The 14,528-nt window shown below is 45.5% G+C and overlaps 1 protein-coding gene across 2 annotated transcripts in view; it reads right to left on the bottom strand.

Moving 5' to 3' along the window:
* Positions 1-14,528, bottom strand: part of SBK1 (SH3 domain binding kinase 1) — a 63,858-nt gene that overhangs the window by 31,654 nt on the left and 17,676 nt on the right. The window contains exon 1 of one of the 2 annotated variants that reach the window (XM_033167270.1): positions 18-125. The exons of the other annotated variant lie outside the window; for it this stretch is intronic. The gene's annotated coding sequence lies outside the window, so the exon portion shown is untranslated. Of the gene's footprint in view, positions 1-17; positions 126-14,528 lie in introns of those variants that run through there. 2 annotated transcript variants of the gene reach the window in all.

Below are 14,528 nucleotides of genomic sequence, written 5' to 3'. Positions count from 1 at the left end.
TCTAGAGCCGGACCCACCTGCCTGGGCGCGGGCTCTTGCCCTCATGTCCTCGGAGACGCGGCGGCTGTGTTGCGGGTTGCCGCTCGCTCGCTCCTCCCCCCAGATCGCGCCGGGCCCAGGGAGAGCGGCGCGCTCAAGGCAGGCGCCCGAGGGGGCTCGCCGCCCGCCGCGGCCACCTTACTGCTGCGCCGCAGCCCGTTGCTGCTGCTGCTGCTGCTGCTGCTGCTGCTGCTGCTGGCCACCGGCGGCGGCTGCTGCTGGGGCGAGACGGGAGCGGCTCTGCAGCACGGGCGGCGAGCACCGGCGGAGACGGCGGCTGCAGCAGCGACAGCCCGCTGCCTTCAGCTGCAGCCCCATGGTCGCTTGCATCCCGCGGAGCAGGCAGGCATCGTGACGAGGAAGAAGCAGTGCCTTCCACCCAGCCCAGCCGCACGCTCTTTCCCCGCCTGGGTGGATGGATGGATGGACGGGACGCCCGCGAGCCCGCCTTGTGGCTGCTCCCTTTTGTTCTGCGCCTCTCTGTAATGAACGCCTGTGTGTGGCTCTTCTCCTTGCCTGCCTGGAGAGCGGGCAGGGGCTCCCCGGCGCTTCCGCGCTTCGCTCTGTGTGTGCAGCCTGCCTGCCTGCTTGCTTTGCCTGCTTTGGCGAAGCCGCCGCGGCTCCGCCGGGTCCTAAAGCGCCTCGGGTTCCGCCGCTCTTCCTTTCACCCATTTCTGTCTTGTTTTCTAGGTCACGCCCGAGCTGCTGCGACCGTTTTGAGCGGCTGCCAAAAGGTTCAAAGGAAGAAGCGTCGGGGTTTAAGGATCAGGGTTAATCTGGTTGCTTTACTGGATGCTGTTGTTGGTTAAGTCCTTCTTTCTCTCCGATTCTAGGGGGCGGGTGTTCCTGAAGCCCGCAAGGGATTTCTTCTACACGTTTGCGTCTCACTTGTGAATGCGGGGGGGGGGGGGGGATGAAGAAAACAGCCTTTTAAAAATACGTGACACGATGCTTTGACATTTGGGGAACTGAAGTGGATTATGGGTGCAGGAAATTGGGGTGCGGGTGAAATGGGTCGTGACACTTCTCAAAGAGGATCTTCTGGAATTTGTGGAGTGGGGGAGGTTTCAGACATATCAGCACAGACGCAAACTGCCCTCTGCTGGATTTGGGAAAATGTTTGTCGGAAAAGGTCGTCCAAAGTTGCTAGTCCTCATGGCTAAAGAGAAAACCTAGGGACCAACCGAGCTGGACTTTCTTTATATCTGAATTCCAGCAGCTGTTAAAGGCTAGTGAATGCAAGCAACATCCCCCTTCATTTTGACAATCCTACTTCGCGATTGACCTGTGTGTAGTTGTGTTGAATTGGTATTTATTTTTCTTGGCTGCAGTTCGGGAATGGGGGGAGACCTTGGCTCTGCTGGTGTGTAAAGTATTCTCCTTAAGTGTTGCCGCATCCACTCTCTTGCCTCTTCCATATACCGGTACTCTCTTTCTCCCCCCCCCTCATTTGTTAAATGATGCACCCAGTCATTCCCCCCTTCTCTTTTTGGACCACAGATGCCCCTGTGCTTGAAAAAAGGACACTGTTGCTCCCACGATGGAGGTAGAAGTAGCCATGGACAACCTTTCCCTGCATGAATTTGGATAATCCTCTTTTAAAGCCAGCCAACAGTAGTGCTACATCTGCAGGGCTTAGCTGTCATGGCCAATAGCCTCTGATGCTAACATCACCTGAAAGGTGAGCTCCTGGAAAACTCAAGGATATTGCCGATCTGGAGAAGGTGAAGAAAAGGGCAACCCAGATGACCAGGGGGCTGGAGCGACTCCCCTACGAACACAGGTTACAGTATTTAAAGCCAAATGTTGTAAGAGTCAGGACAGACAAAAGGAAGGACTTCTTCATATAGTAAAACAAAGGAATTTACTACCCTAAGGCCACACATGAACCAACCTGGACCCAGCATTCATCATCTGTATATAATTTTATTAAGTTTTCTGTTTCACAATTTAAAATACTCATTTTACATCCTTAAGATATCAATGACTTCCCTCCTTCACTTTCTATGGTTCATTTTTACATATCATAAATTCGTGCATATTTGACAAAAACTATACCATTCAGTATTCCATTATTGCACCCATCAAAACTTGTTTACACTGTTGAATTTATCTTAACACTGCCAGCGTTTTCAGCTGTACACAGTTATTTCCCATATATCCAATAAATGTTTTCCAATCTTCTTTTAAACATATGTTCTTCTTGTTCTTATTCTATAAATGTTAAGTCTGCGAGTTGTGCATAGGCACAACCAGCATCCATCATCTGAGGTCCTTCTCCTTGCGCCAATGCGCCATCTCCAAGAGAGGTGTGAAAGTTGGCAACATGAGAACGGGCCTTCTCAGTGGTGGCTCCCAATTATGGAATGGTCTCTCCAGGGAGGCACTCCTGGCACCATCACTGCCTACTTTTAGGTGACAGGCAGGCTCTCGGCCCTTAAGCTTGGAGAGATTTAGATATTTCGCCCTCCTTCAGTGGGTGGGATTTGTTACGCTGCTTTTTAAGTATGTCAGTTTTTTTTAAACTTCTTTTTTAGTTGTATGCTTTAGTGGTTTAATTTTTCTATTATATTTTGAGTCACTTTGAGTTTAATTTTTGTAAGAAAAGAAAAAAAGAAAGAAGTGTCTAATAAGTGCAATAAATAAAAAAAGATGTGATTATGGTCTTTGGAAAGCACTCAGCTTTGCAAGCAGAGGCTCTCCATTTCAATCCCCGGTCAGCGAGACCCCTGCCTGAAATCCCAGACAGCTGCTGCCGGTCAGTGTAGACAATACTAAGTTAGATGGACCAATGGTCAGACTCAATATAATTTAGCTTCCTAAATTCCACCAATCTGAATGATTTTAAAAAGGCATTATGCAGATTCATGGAGGATCAGGCCATCCATGGCTACAAGGCTCTAGCCTGACTTTTGACACCTGAATATTTTAAGGACCCATGCTATTCTTTGCATTGTGAATCGTTTTAATTTATTTTAATCTTGTGTTATATACGGTATATCGATGCAACCAGCCCCGGGGACCTTATGGTAAAGGGCAGGTAATACATCTAGGTGATGACGATTAACCACAAGCTGCCTCTAGGATGAGAAACATGATACCTCTGAATATCAATCTGGGGCTCATGAGCAGGAGAGGGCTATTCCAGACTGGAACATTGCAATGTGTTGTACATGGGACTGTGCTTGAAGACAACTCAGAAACTTCAGCTGGTCCAAAATACAGTAGCCAGATTACTGGCTGGGGTTTTGTTTAGATCTCACATAAACCTTAGCCGATGCATTTCTGGGCCCAATTCAAGGTGCTCACATTAGTGTTCCAAAGCCCTAACCAAAGCTCAGTCGGTAGAATAGGAGACTTACAGTAATCTCAGAGTCGTGGGAATCGAAAGTTCTTTGCATTGCAGGGAGTTGGGCTAGAGGATGGTAGTGGTCACTTCCAATTCTAGAATTCTATGAGTCTATGGGCAACCTAGGTCCCCAGTACCTGAAAAATTTTCCTCCTTCCCTCCTTGGGTGCTAAGATTGGCAGGAGGGGGGGGGGGCCTCTGGGTAGTTCTTCCACCATCAGAAATTCAAGTTCAAGGGTGTTTGGCCTGGGAGAGGGGATCCTCTGTGGCAGACCCTAAGCTGTGGAACTCCACAGTCTGGCATCTTCATTATACAGCTTTCAGGAAATGCTGAAGACACACCTCTTTCCCCTGGGTTTTGACATCTGTGATGTGTATATTTTTAGGACCCACTTTATTGTAAGTTGTTTTCAACTGTGTTTAACATTGTGTTTTAATTGTTGTAAAAACCAGTCCTGCGAGCTTAAGGTCGAAGGGCCAGTAAACAACTAGATAGATAGATAGATAGATAGATAGAACTCATGTTCTGCTAGTGGGCTTCTGCCTATATAGGCATCTAATTGGCCAGAATGCTGGACAAGAGTGTCCTTTGGACTCAGCAGGGATCTTCTTCTATTCAGCTGAGGAGGAGGGAACAAATATGCTCAAGAGATTACAAGTAAATAAATGCAGCATGCAATCCAGCTCCATTTAAAATCAATTGGAGTATTAACTCCTGGCTTCATGGTAAAGTGGCTTAAATCTAGATTAAAAACCTATTAAAAGACCATTTAAAAACTATCTGCTCATCATCCACCCCCAACAAATTCTTTCCGGAATAGAAAAAACCTTGCATCGCTTGACAAAGGCATACACTGTCCTACACACACAAACACGCACACTCCGCCGCCACCCCCTCCTCTTTTGTGGGTTTCTTTAGCTCTCTTTCAAGCAGCTGGAATGCAGCCAAAAGGCTCTTAAAGAGACAGGAGCTCTCAAACACTGGGCTGGGCTTTGGGGGGGGGGGTGCACAGCGAACGTATGTGTGTTTGTGTAGCACTCCAAAAGTCGAAAATCTGTTCTCTTTTAGCGGCGATACAGGGAAGCTTCAGGCTTGTGGGGTCTGCTTTGGTTTTTTTTGCGAGGATCCTGAGCTCAACCAATTAAACAGAGGCTGGGTTTAGGGAACACAGTCAAGAGCAAATGATGGCTCAGAGACAGAGCAAGTTACCTACCGAAACTGTCTTCTATTCTCCACCCCACCATTGGAATGCAGCCGCGGAAGGTTCACCAAGTCAGAATCCGGCCCTCAGGATGAAATAGATTCCCCCCCCCCATGTCTGTACCAAGCCATGGTTTATTTAAGTTTTATTTAAACCATGGTTTAAAGTGACACGTGAACTCAAGCTGCAGGCTGTCCTTTGATTCCTTTCTCTACAGTGAGATGACAACCTCCTTAGCCGAGGAGTGTCTGCCTGCATACATGCTATCGTTTAAAACATGTTACTCCACCCCCCCCCCAAAAAAATAATAATCATGGGAACTGTAATTTAACCTTCACAGAGCTATGGTTTCTGACACCCTTAACAAACTACAATCCCCAGGATTCCTTGGGGGAAGAAATCATGTGCTAGAAATGTATTGTGTTTACGCAGCCTGTGGAGGTGGAAGAAGAATCTCCCTTTCAGGTATTTATTGGTAATTGTGGGCTGTTTATAATTTCCCAAACAACAGAGATGCTTGGCAACCACCCAGTGCTGTCTCCTGCTTTACTTAAGAATCCATTAAGCCATCTCCTTTCCAAACAACTATTCTCACAACTGTACACCCCAGCTTCCCTTATTTATTAATTTAAAGGGAGAGGAGAGATCGACGTAAGTGTGGCACTTTACAAAGATCAGGTATGAAATCTCCCTGTCCTAAAGGAGTGACCATCTAAAATGGACCTTAACAAAGAATTGCAAACAGTATTTGTGGTGCTTTTTTAAATTAATGGGGTGTGTTTGTTTGTTTGTTTGTTTGTGTGTGTGTAGAGGAGGATTTCCATCTGGACCACAGGCCACGGGGAACTTTAACTCCTTCTTTCCCCCACCAAAGATCCACCACAAATCACCTGCTTTAAGCTCCCTTTAGCTAGTGGATCATGGTGATGAATTTGGAATTTTTCAAGGGGCTGGTAGCTTCTTTGGGGGGAGTTACCCTTACAAACCACAATGACTGTGTTTATTTTAAAAAAAAATCATAGCAGGCAGGAGGGCAACAAAAATTGACCTCCCCATCAAAACCTTCTGGTTTCTTTTTTTAAAAAAAATAAAAACAACCAACAACAACTAACAACAACAACCACAGTTGTGTTTGTAATGATGTTATTAGCACCAGTGTAGTGCAGTGGTTGAGTGTCAGACGAGGACCTGGGAGACCAGGGTTCAAATCCCACACTCAGTCACAGAGCTCATTTGGGTGGTCATGGGCCAGTCTCTCAGCCTAATCTACCTACTTGCCTCCCTACCTACCTCAGAGGCTTGTTGTGTAGATAAAAATGGGTAGGGGATGAAAGAACCATACACATCATCTTGAGCTCCCTGTAATAAAGAAATAAAAAAATGTCTAGTTTGGCCCTTAGAATTCTTTATTTTATGTAACAAAATGTATCTACCACTTGATTGTAAGGAAACTTCTAAGTGGTTTACTAAAAAAAAAACACACAAAAAACCCACTAAACATTAAAGCCCTAAACGGCCTCGGTCCAGTATACCTGAAGGAGCATCTCCACTCCCATCGTTCTGCCTGGACACTGAGGTCCAGCTCCGAGGGCCTTCTGGTGGTTCCCTCCATGTGAGAAGTGAAGGTACAGGGAACCAGGCAGAGGGCCTTCTTGGTAGTGGCGCCTGCCCTGCGGAACACCCTCCCATCAGATGTCCAGGAAGTAAACAACTTTTAGAAGGCATCTGAAGGCAGCCCTGTTTAGGGAAGTTCTTAATGTTTAATGTTTTATTGTGTTTTTAATGTTCTGTTGGAAGCCATCCAGAGTGGCTGAGGAAACCCAGCCAGATGGGCGGGGTAATAATAATAATAATAATAATAATAATAATAATAATAATAATAAACATTATTGATAGAAACCAAATGAAAATGGTATTTAAAAACATCCAAAAGGTGATTAGAACCAATAGTAGCTAAAAAGAATTTAAAACTCATGTCCACATCCTATGTAGCTGGATAGGCTTGCCTGGACCAAAATGTTTTAAGCAGCAAAAAGAGTACAGTGAAGATAGCTGCCTGATGTCAACGGAGGTGCCACACTAATGTATTGCTTCTTTCTTTGTTCATGTGTTCATATGATTTTAATAAACTCATTTCAGCAATATTGAACATGGTACCCTGATATATTACCCACCAAGAAACATGTACCTTGCCTAAAGGTAAGCAGCATTCATCATGCCCTGACTAATTTGAGCCACCCTCCCACCCTAGCTCAGTGTTGTTTGCACTGACTGCCAGTGTCTCTCCAGGGGTTTCCCCAAACCTGCCTGGAAATGCCAAGGATTCGACCTGGAGCCTTCTGCATGCAAGGCATGTGCTCTACTACCAACTTGACCTTCACTTAAGACTGGAAAAATCGGAAACTGAAATTGACAGATTCGCTCATCTCTAATCACAGGGAAGTCTCCCATGGATGCCACTAATTTCAAGCAGACTTTGTAGCTAGATCGGATTCAGTCTCTGGAATTCAATTTGAATTTGTTCCCAGAATTCTCCTCTGCAAATATTGATGTTGAATTTTCTCCAGCTAGTCTCTGAACACAACTTTTGCCGAAAGTCTGGAATCTCCGTTTCGCATCCAGTGATATCTGATCTCACTCTTTCTAAAACTTGACATTCCTTTCAATGTTTTCCATCAGCAGCATTTTTAATCAGTGGCCCATTTAGTATTTGCCAGCTGATACTTTATGATATCTACGGCGCTTGCCCAAATCAGAGGACTGAGAGATACTGGGAAGAGTGAATCAGCTTGGGATTTTGAAGCTAAAATTTCACAAAGTACAGATTCAACTACTGAATTCAGAATATGAAGGGCAAAGTCATTTGGCAACTTGCAAATGCTTGTGAATACCCACTCCAGCTCTTATTAGGCCCCCTCCAGATGTCCTTTTCATTGTGCACCCATGACGATGTGCGTTCATGTTGGTATCAGGGTGGTCACACCTGATCCTGCTTTCAGTATCGTTTGTGTCTGCAAAGGTTTTGCAGTAGTAATACTGCTTTATTCCTAGTCAGTGCAGATACTGTAGCTTCCTGCTGAAATCCCAGAACATTTTATACCACAGAGGTTCTGGTATCTTTTTGCCGTGCTTTTGCTGAGCTATAACACCCCATCCTCAGGACAGCACTAACGTGGTAGCAAGGAGGAAGCATCTCAAAAGAAGCCCAAGCAGAAGACATCCACTACTGATGCTTTATTGTTCTGTCAAGGAGGCAACCGCAATGAAACACCTATCCAGAAGTTCCTGCCTCACTCCCAGGGAGGGGTGGCAGGGAGAGAGGGACAGAAGGAGTCGGTTAACAGCCATTCCCATTCAAAGAGTATTGTGGTTGGCTTGGTCATGAGGTGTGCACATGTTATGGGACCCATGCAAGATAGGGAATGCTCAGGACTTACTCAAATAACAGGACTGGTGCGGAGAGCCAGATGGAGGAGGAGAAGCAAACTGCTTTACACCCAGCCAATCTATGTGTCCGTCTCTCTTATTGCCTGCTCTGTCTGTCACATACCCTCCAACATTTCTCTGATGAAAATAAGGACAGCCTATTCCAAAACAATGACAACAACAATTTTATGATTTATACCCTGCCTATCTGACTGAGTTGCCCCAGCCACTCTGGGCGGCTTCTAACATATGTAAAAACATAATAAAACATGAAACTTCTTTTTTTTTTAACTTCCCTATACAGATGTCTTCTAAAGGTTGTATAGTTACTTATCTCCTTTGCTCAGGGGGGTCACATAACTCCATACCCTCCAACATTTCTCCAATGAAAATAGGGACGTCCTAAGGGAAAATGGGACATTCCGGGATCAAATCAGAAACTGGGATGGCTTCTGAAAATCTGGGACTGTCCCTGGAAAATAGAGAAACTTAGAGGGTCTGCTGCCAGAGGCTTTTCAAGGCTTCCACTAATAACATCACCCTGCTTCCTGGAGATGCCGGGGATTGAACCAGAGACCTTTAGTTTGCAAAGCAGGTGCTCTGCAACTGAGCTATGACTCTTCCCAGAGCACTTCAAAGCACAAGGTACAATATAAGTCTTGTTATTATATAATCATTCTCTTCTCCAAGCTGCCTATGATTCAAACCATTCAAACTCCCTGTCTCCCCTTCCCTTCACATCTCTCTATTTAAAGCTCTCCTCTTGTCTCTTTTTAGGTCAGGTAGGATGAGTAACGGTAAGGAAGGCTGCTGGAGGTAAAGGTGGTTTCATGATTCAAGCACGTGCACCTGGCACGCTCATTTCATCGAAGGATATGCCTGGCACCCAAGTGAGAACAGCTGCCCCTTGGGCTCACAATGGTCTTTCACGGGAACAGAAGAGGCTGTCTTTCAGAGCCAAGCCATCTAGCTCAGACATGGGGAACCTTTGGCCTGCCAGATGTGGCTGAACTACAACTCCTATTAGCCCGGCAAATAGCCATGGTTAATGGGAGCTGTAGCTCAGCAACACCTGGAGGACCAAAGAAGAAGAGTTTGGATTTGATATCCCGCTTTTCACTACCCGAAGGAGTCTCAAAGCGGCTAACATTCTCCTTTCCCTTCCTCCCCCACAACAAACACTCTGTGGGGTGAGTGGGGCTGAGAGACTTCCAAGAAGTGTGACTAGCCCAAGGTCACCCAGCAGCTGCATGTGGAGGAGCGGAGACACGAACCCGGTTCCCCAGATTACGAGACTACCGCTCTTAACCACTACACCACACTGGCTCTCCACACCTGGCCAACAGCAATATTGTCTGCATTGGGCAGCTGCTTTCCACACTTTCAGGCAAGAGTATCTCCCAGCATGACCTGGAGATGTCAGGGATTGAACCTGGGACTTTTTGCCTGCCAAAAAAAAAAGCTTCTGTAGTCTGTCTGTCAAAAAATAAGCTTCCACTGCTCGTGGTTGTGAATTAAGGGCAGAAGCAAATGCAGACATGGGAAGCTGCCTTATACAGAGTCAGACCATTGGTCCATCTAGCTCAGTGTCATCTACACTGACTAGCAGCAGCTCTCCAGGGTTTTTGAGTTTCCTCAGCTCTTTCCCCTCCCAGAGCTACAATTTACACAGCGGTTTAATAATCATCCCCTCATTCCCAGGGAACTCTGGGAATTGTAACTCGGTTAGGGGAATAGAGGGGGTCTTCTGACAATTCTTGGTACTCTTAACAAATTACAGCTTCCAGGATATTTTGGGGGAAGCCATGGCCGTTAAAAGTGGCATAGGAGCGAGGATGAATTAAGTTCACATATTTTGCAGTTTCCAAAACTATACAAGAACCAAAAGACAGCCATCCTTTGAAATCCGCACACTTCCAAATTTGGCAATGCACTTCTCCAGCGATGTAACGTGTACCAAAATGAATATGCTAGGGTAATTTGCGTGTGCAAATGCATATATTCCTGAAAAGGATGTACAAAGATGTGGTGCTGATGTTCATGATGGTATTACATTACAGTATAGAGGCCAGCATGGAGTAGTGGTTAGAGTGTCAGACCAGGACCGGGGAGACCAAGGTTTAAATTCCCACTCAGCCATGAAGCTCACTGGGTGGCTTTGGACCAGTCACTGCCACTCAGTCTAACCTACCTCACAGGGTTGTTGTGGGAATTAAATGGGGAGGGGAAGAACCACGTGCGCAACCTTGAGCTCCTTGGAGGAAAAGGTGGGGTAGAGATGAAATTGGTGGGTGGGTGGGCAGGCATTCGGAATGAGCCTATTGTAGAAAATCATAAAATTGTTGAGATGGAAGAGCCCACAAGAGGATCATCTAGTCCAATCCCCTGCAATGCAGGAGCCTTTTTGCCCAATGTGGGGCTCAAACCCACAACATTAATTGCTCTGCCTGCTTTTGCCTCTGGCCCCCAGGAGGTTGCCCAGGAGGGAATGCGGCCCTTAGGCTGAAAAAGATTCCCTGTTCCCATTAAATATGAACTGAAGCAAATTTGAGTCCTTGTTGGCTAGCCAAAGTAGCAGGGTGGAATGAGTGGAATTCCCTCTTCCCCACAGCAGCTTCCCAAACCAGTTTGCTCCTTCTCCAGTGGGCTACTTTTACACTCGTTCTTTTCCTTTTTTACAACATTGGGAGGTCTGACCATGAATCTTCCACATCCTGTAAAGCTTGGGTATCTGCGTAGATTCTGAAGGGGTGAACGCCAATAAGAGCCTTTCTGTAACCAGAAACAGTCTCCTTCAAGCATCGCTCTGCTAGGAAACATAGATTTCTCTCTCTCTCTCTCTCTCCTTTCCTAAATCAGCTTCACAATAATGCATCTGACAGCGTGCACCTTCCACGTGCAACAACACGTCTCGCTGCTTGTTTCATGGCTTCGGATTATTTTTAGCACTAATAATAGCCACATTCAGAAATTTATGTTACTCAGAACTGCTAAGGGTGTTCGCAGCTTTGGAAATTGGAAAATATTTATAGAGCATGTTTTCTTGGCACATGGAAGGTGGGTTTTGATGTGTGTGTTTTAAGAAAAGGGAAAAACTTGTGGAATCGAGAGCACATATGATACATTTGAAGTGTTCATAACAGGGGTGCAGAACTGTTTTTCAGCCTGAAGACTGCATTCCCTTCTGGGCAGCCTTCTCAGGGCCACATTCCAGTTGCCCAAGGCAAAAGTGGGAAGAGCAAGGCATGTAAATAATGCCTTAGTGCCCCAGCCCTGATCTAAAATGTCATGTTTAACAGCAGAATCCAAGACATGCCTACCCAGAAGCCCAATGGAAATGGAGCTTCTACACCATACACTTAAAGTTTCCTTCGGTCACATACACACCATACATTTAAAGCATGCTCCTGCTACTTGAACAGTCAGGGCTTCCTCAAAAGCATTGTGGGGACTGTAGCGCATTAAGGGTGCTGACCTCACAGACCTACACATCCCAGAAATCTTATCAAGCCACAGTTCCTGGGAATTCCTCTTGGCTTTTAAAGCGGTATAAGAGTTCTTGAAATGTATGGTTTGGCCACTGTCTTGTGCTGGATGGTGTTAAGATTCCAGAATCCTTAAACCAAGGAAGAATGTGCCAACAAGGTCCTCCTCACTGGGGAGCTGTCCATGGTACCAATCGTATTTTTTAAAATACATGTATATCAGGGACCCATTTTCTTTTGCTGACATAGAAGAAGATCAAACCTATCCATTCGGAAGGAAATCAGCCCTGAGTGCTCACTGGAAGGACAGATCCTGAAGCTGAGGCACCAATACTTTGGCCACCTCATAAGAAGAGAAGACTCCCTGGGAAAGACCCTGGTGCTGGGAAAGATTGAGAGCACAAGGAGAAGGGGACGACAGAGGACGAGATGGTTGGACAGTGTTCTCGAAGCTACCAACATGAGTTTGACCAAGCTGTGGGAGGCAGTGGAAGACAGGAGTGCCTGGCGTGCTCTGGTCCATGGGGTCACAAAGAGTCGGACATGACTAAACGACTAAACAACAACAACAACAAAAGGAAACATGGATCTTTCTCTTTCTCTCTGATGGGAAGCCTCCCAATGTTGTTGGACCCACTCTCGGTTGGCTCATGATTTTACAGAAAGACACGCACAGTGGTTTGGTTTTGTGTTGGTGCTTCCTGATGTGGACTACCGGTGACTCCTTGTTACTACTTACAACAATGCAAGCCTGGGACATGCATAAATCACTACTAACACACATTACCTGATACTGTATTATAATCAGCACCAGCATCCATGATTTGGACAGCTTATGATGGGAAATGCACATCCCTCCCCTCCCCACCACCACCTCAGAAAATCAGAGCCACCAGTCATTCTTATACCCTACCAGGTTTACTTTTAGGGTATGTAAGAATATCTCACTCTTAATGGGCACCTTTCTCCAATCTAAAATTGCTGCCGCTTCTTTGTATCACCCTAACACTGGCATAGATCTCATGGAGGAATGCCTGACTTATACCGCTTCAAACAGCAGAAATGGTGCTCAGATAGCTGAACACTCATCTGCACAAAGAATTCCTGTCCCTAGAAAGCTAGCATGCCAGGCAGGTTTTTATGCAAGCTTTGCATTCGTATGTACATTTTTCTTTGCATTACAAGGCTGGGGACTCGCCTGCTGCCTTCATTGTGTATTTTTTGGTGTAGGCAAAAACATTCCTCTCTTCCCAGGCCATATGCTAAGTCAACAATATATGGCCTTTAAAACTGTGTGTTGGGGTGCGTGTGTTATTAGTTAGTTTGTTATTGTGTTATGTATTTTTGTGTTTTTATACTGTAAATATATAAATCCTTTGATCCTTGGATAAATTTAATAAATATAAAACAAAATAAAAATGCCTTATATCCCTGCATGATCACTGAGATCTTGTGGAGAGTCTCTCTTAGTGTTCCCCCATAGTTCAGATGCATGGCTCATGTCTCCCAGGAGCTGTGCATTTGCTGTTTCTCTGGGAGTTCCTCCCAGTTGAGATGAGACAGGGCCCCTCCTTGCTAAAGTTGAGGTTTATGGCAAAGACCTTTCCATTTCAGCTGGCATTTTAAGGAAGTTTTCTGTTGCTGTGATTAATTTTAATTGCTCTTATCCATTGTATGCTTCTTCATTTTTATGCACCCCGCTTAGAAACTTCGGTAATTGAGCAGTATATAAATAGCTTAAATAAAACAGTCTCGCATCTATCACCCAAGGAATCTTCTTTGGGAGAAACACCTTCACAAAGGATGGCCCCTGTTGCAGAATCTGAGGCTGAAGTGCCCTCTAGTGACTATTTTGCCTTATTGTAGGAAAGCAATAAATAATAAAGGAAAGCTTGGAGCCACTTCTGTCCAAACATCACAGAGGACATGGGCCACATCCACCGCAAACATTTAAAGTGCTTGTGTACTGCCATAGCTTCCCCCAAATCCTGGGAACTGTAGTGCTGAGAGTTGTTAGGAGACAACTTTTTCGGTTCACAGAGCTACAATTTGAAAAGATCCTTGAGAAGAAGAGGGATTGATGGTTAAACCACTCTGGGAAATGCACACTATAATCTCAGGGCAAATCGGCATCACAGCTGAAAATACGCATTTTCCAGATCCATGTGTCTGCTGAAGCACTCTGTGGTTCCACACTTCTCCATTTCCCCCCCACTGTTTCCACATATTGTTGTACAAGAACCGCATGTTCTACCTGTTTGTATTTCAGATCTGAAGTCATGTTGTTGCTCATTTTTTTTAAACAAAATAAAACCCACCCAATGGCTCTTCATAAGCAGCCCCAAAGCATGGGCTGTGCTTGCTTCTCTTAGCCCTTTCCCATGTATCTTAGGATCATTATTAGATTGCTACTACACTCCAACTTAATTTATTATTTATTTTATTTATTTTTTAGAGTTCTGTACCACCCTTCACTGTAAGATCTCAGGTCGGTTTGCAGAATAAAATAAAAACTCCATTTCCTCATCTAGCTAACAATCAGCATCACAAGCAAACATTAAAGTAATTGCCCTTAGAACTACTAGTAATGTTACAAACGAATAAAGGAAAATCCAGCATGCGTTCCTCAGTCTCAGGCACTACTACTCAGAAGTAAGCTCCACTACGTGCAAAGGGACATCTCTGGCTTGCCTATGGCAAGCAGGTGCTTGGGAAAGGCCTCGGTCTGAAGCCCTGGGGAGCTGCTGCCAGCCAGTGTAGACAATACTGAGCTAGATGGACCACTTGGAATAGTGAAGGGTTGTAAGTTGGTGGCAGGGCACCTGCTTTGCATGCAGCGGTTCCCAAGTTTAATCTCCTGGTAGGGTTAAAAGAGGCTTCGCTTGAAACCCTGGGGTGCTGCTGCCAGTCAGCACAGACAATACTGAGCTAGATGGGCCCAAGGTCTGCAGATTCCTAGGGTTCCTACATAAGGTAACCAGGTCAGCCTCTGGAGTCTCTAGTTGAAAAGACCCTAGGGATGCCAAG

Source organism: Lacerta agilis, chromosome 13 (assembly GCF_009819535.1).
Source record: "Lacerta agilis isolate rLacAgi1 chromosome 13, rLacAgi1.pri, whole genome shotgun sequence".
Taxonomy (NCBI): Eukaryota; Metazoa; Chordata; class Lepidosauria; order Squamata; family Lacertidae; genus Lacerta; species Lacerta agilis.
This window is presented reverse-complemented; position numbering and strand designations above follow the sequence as displayed.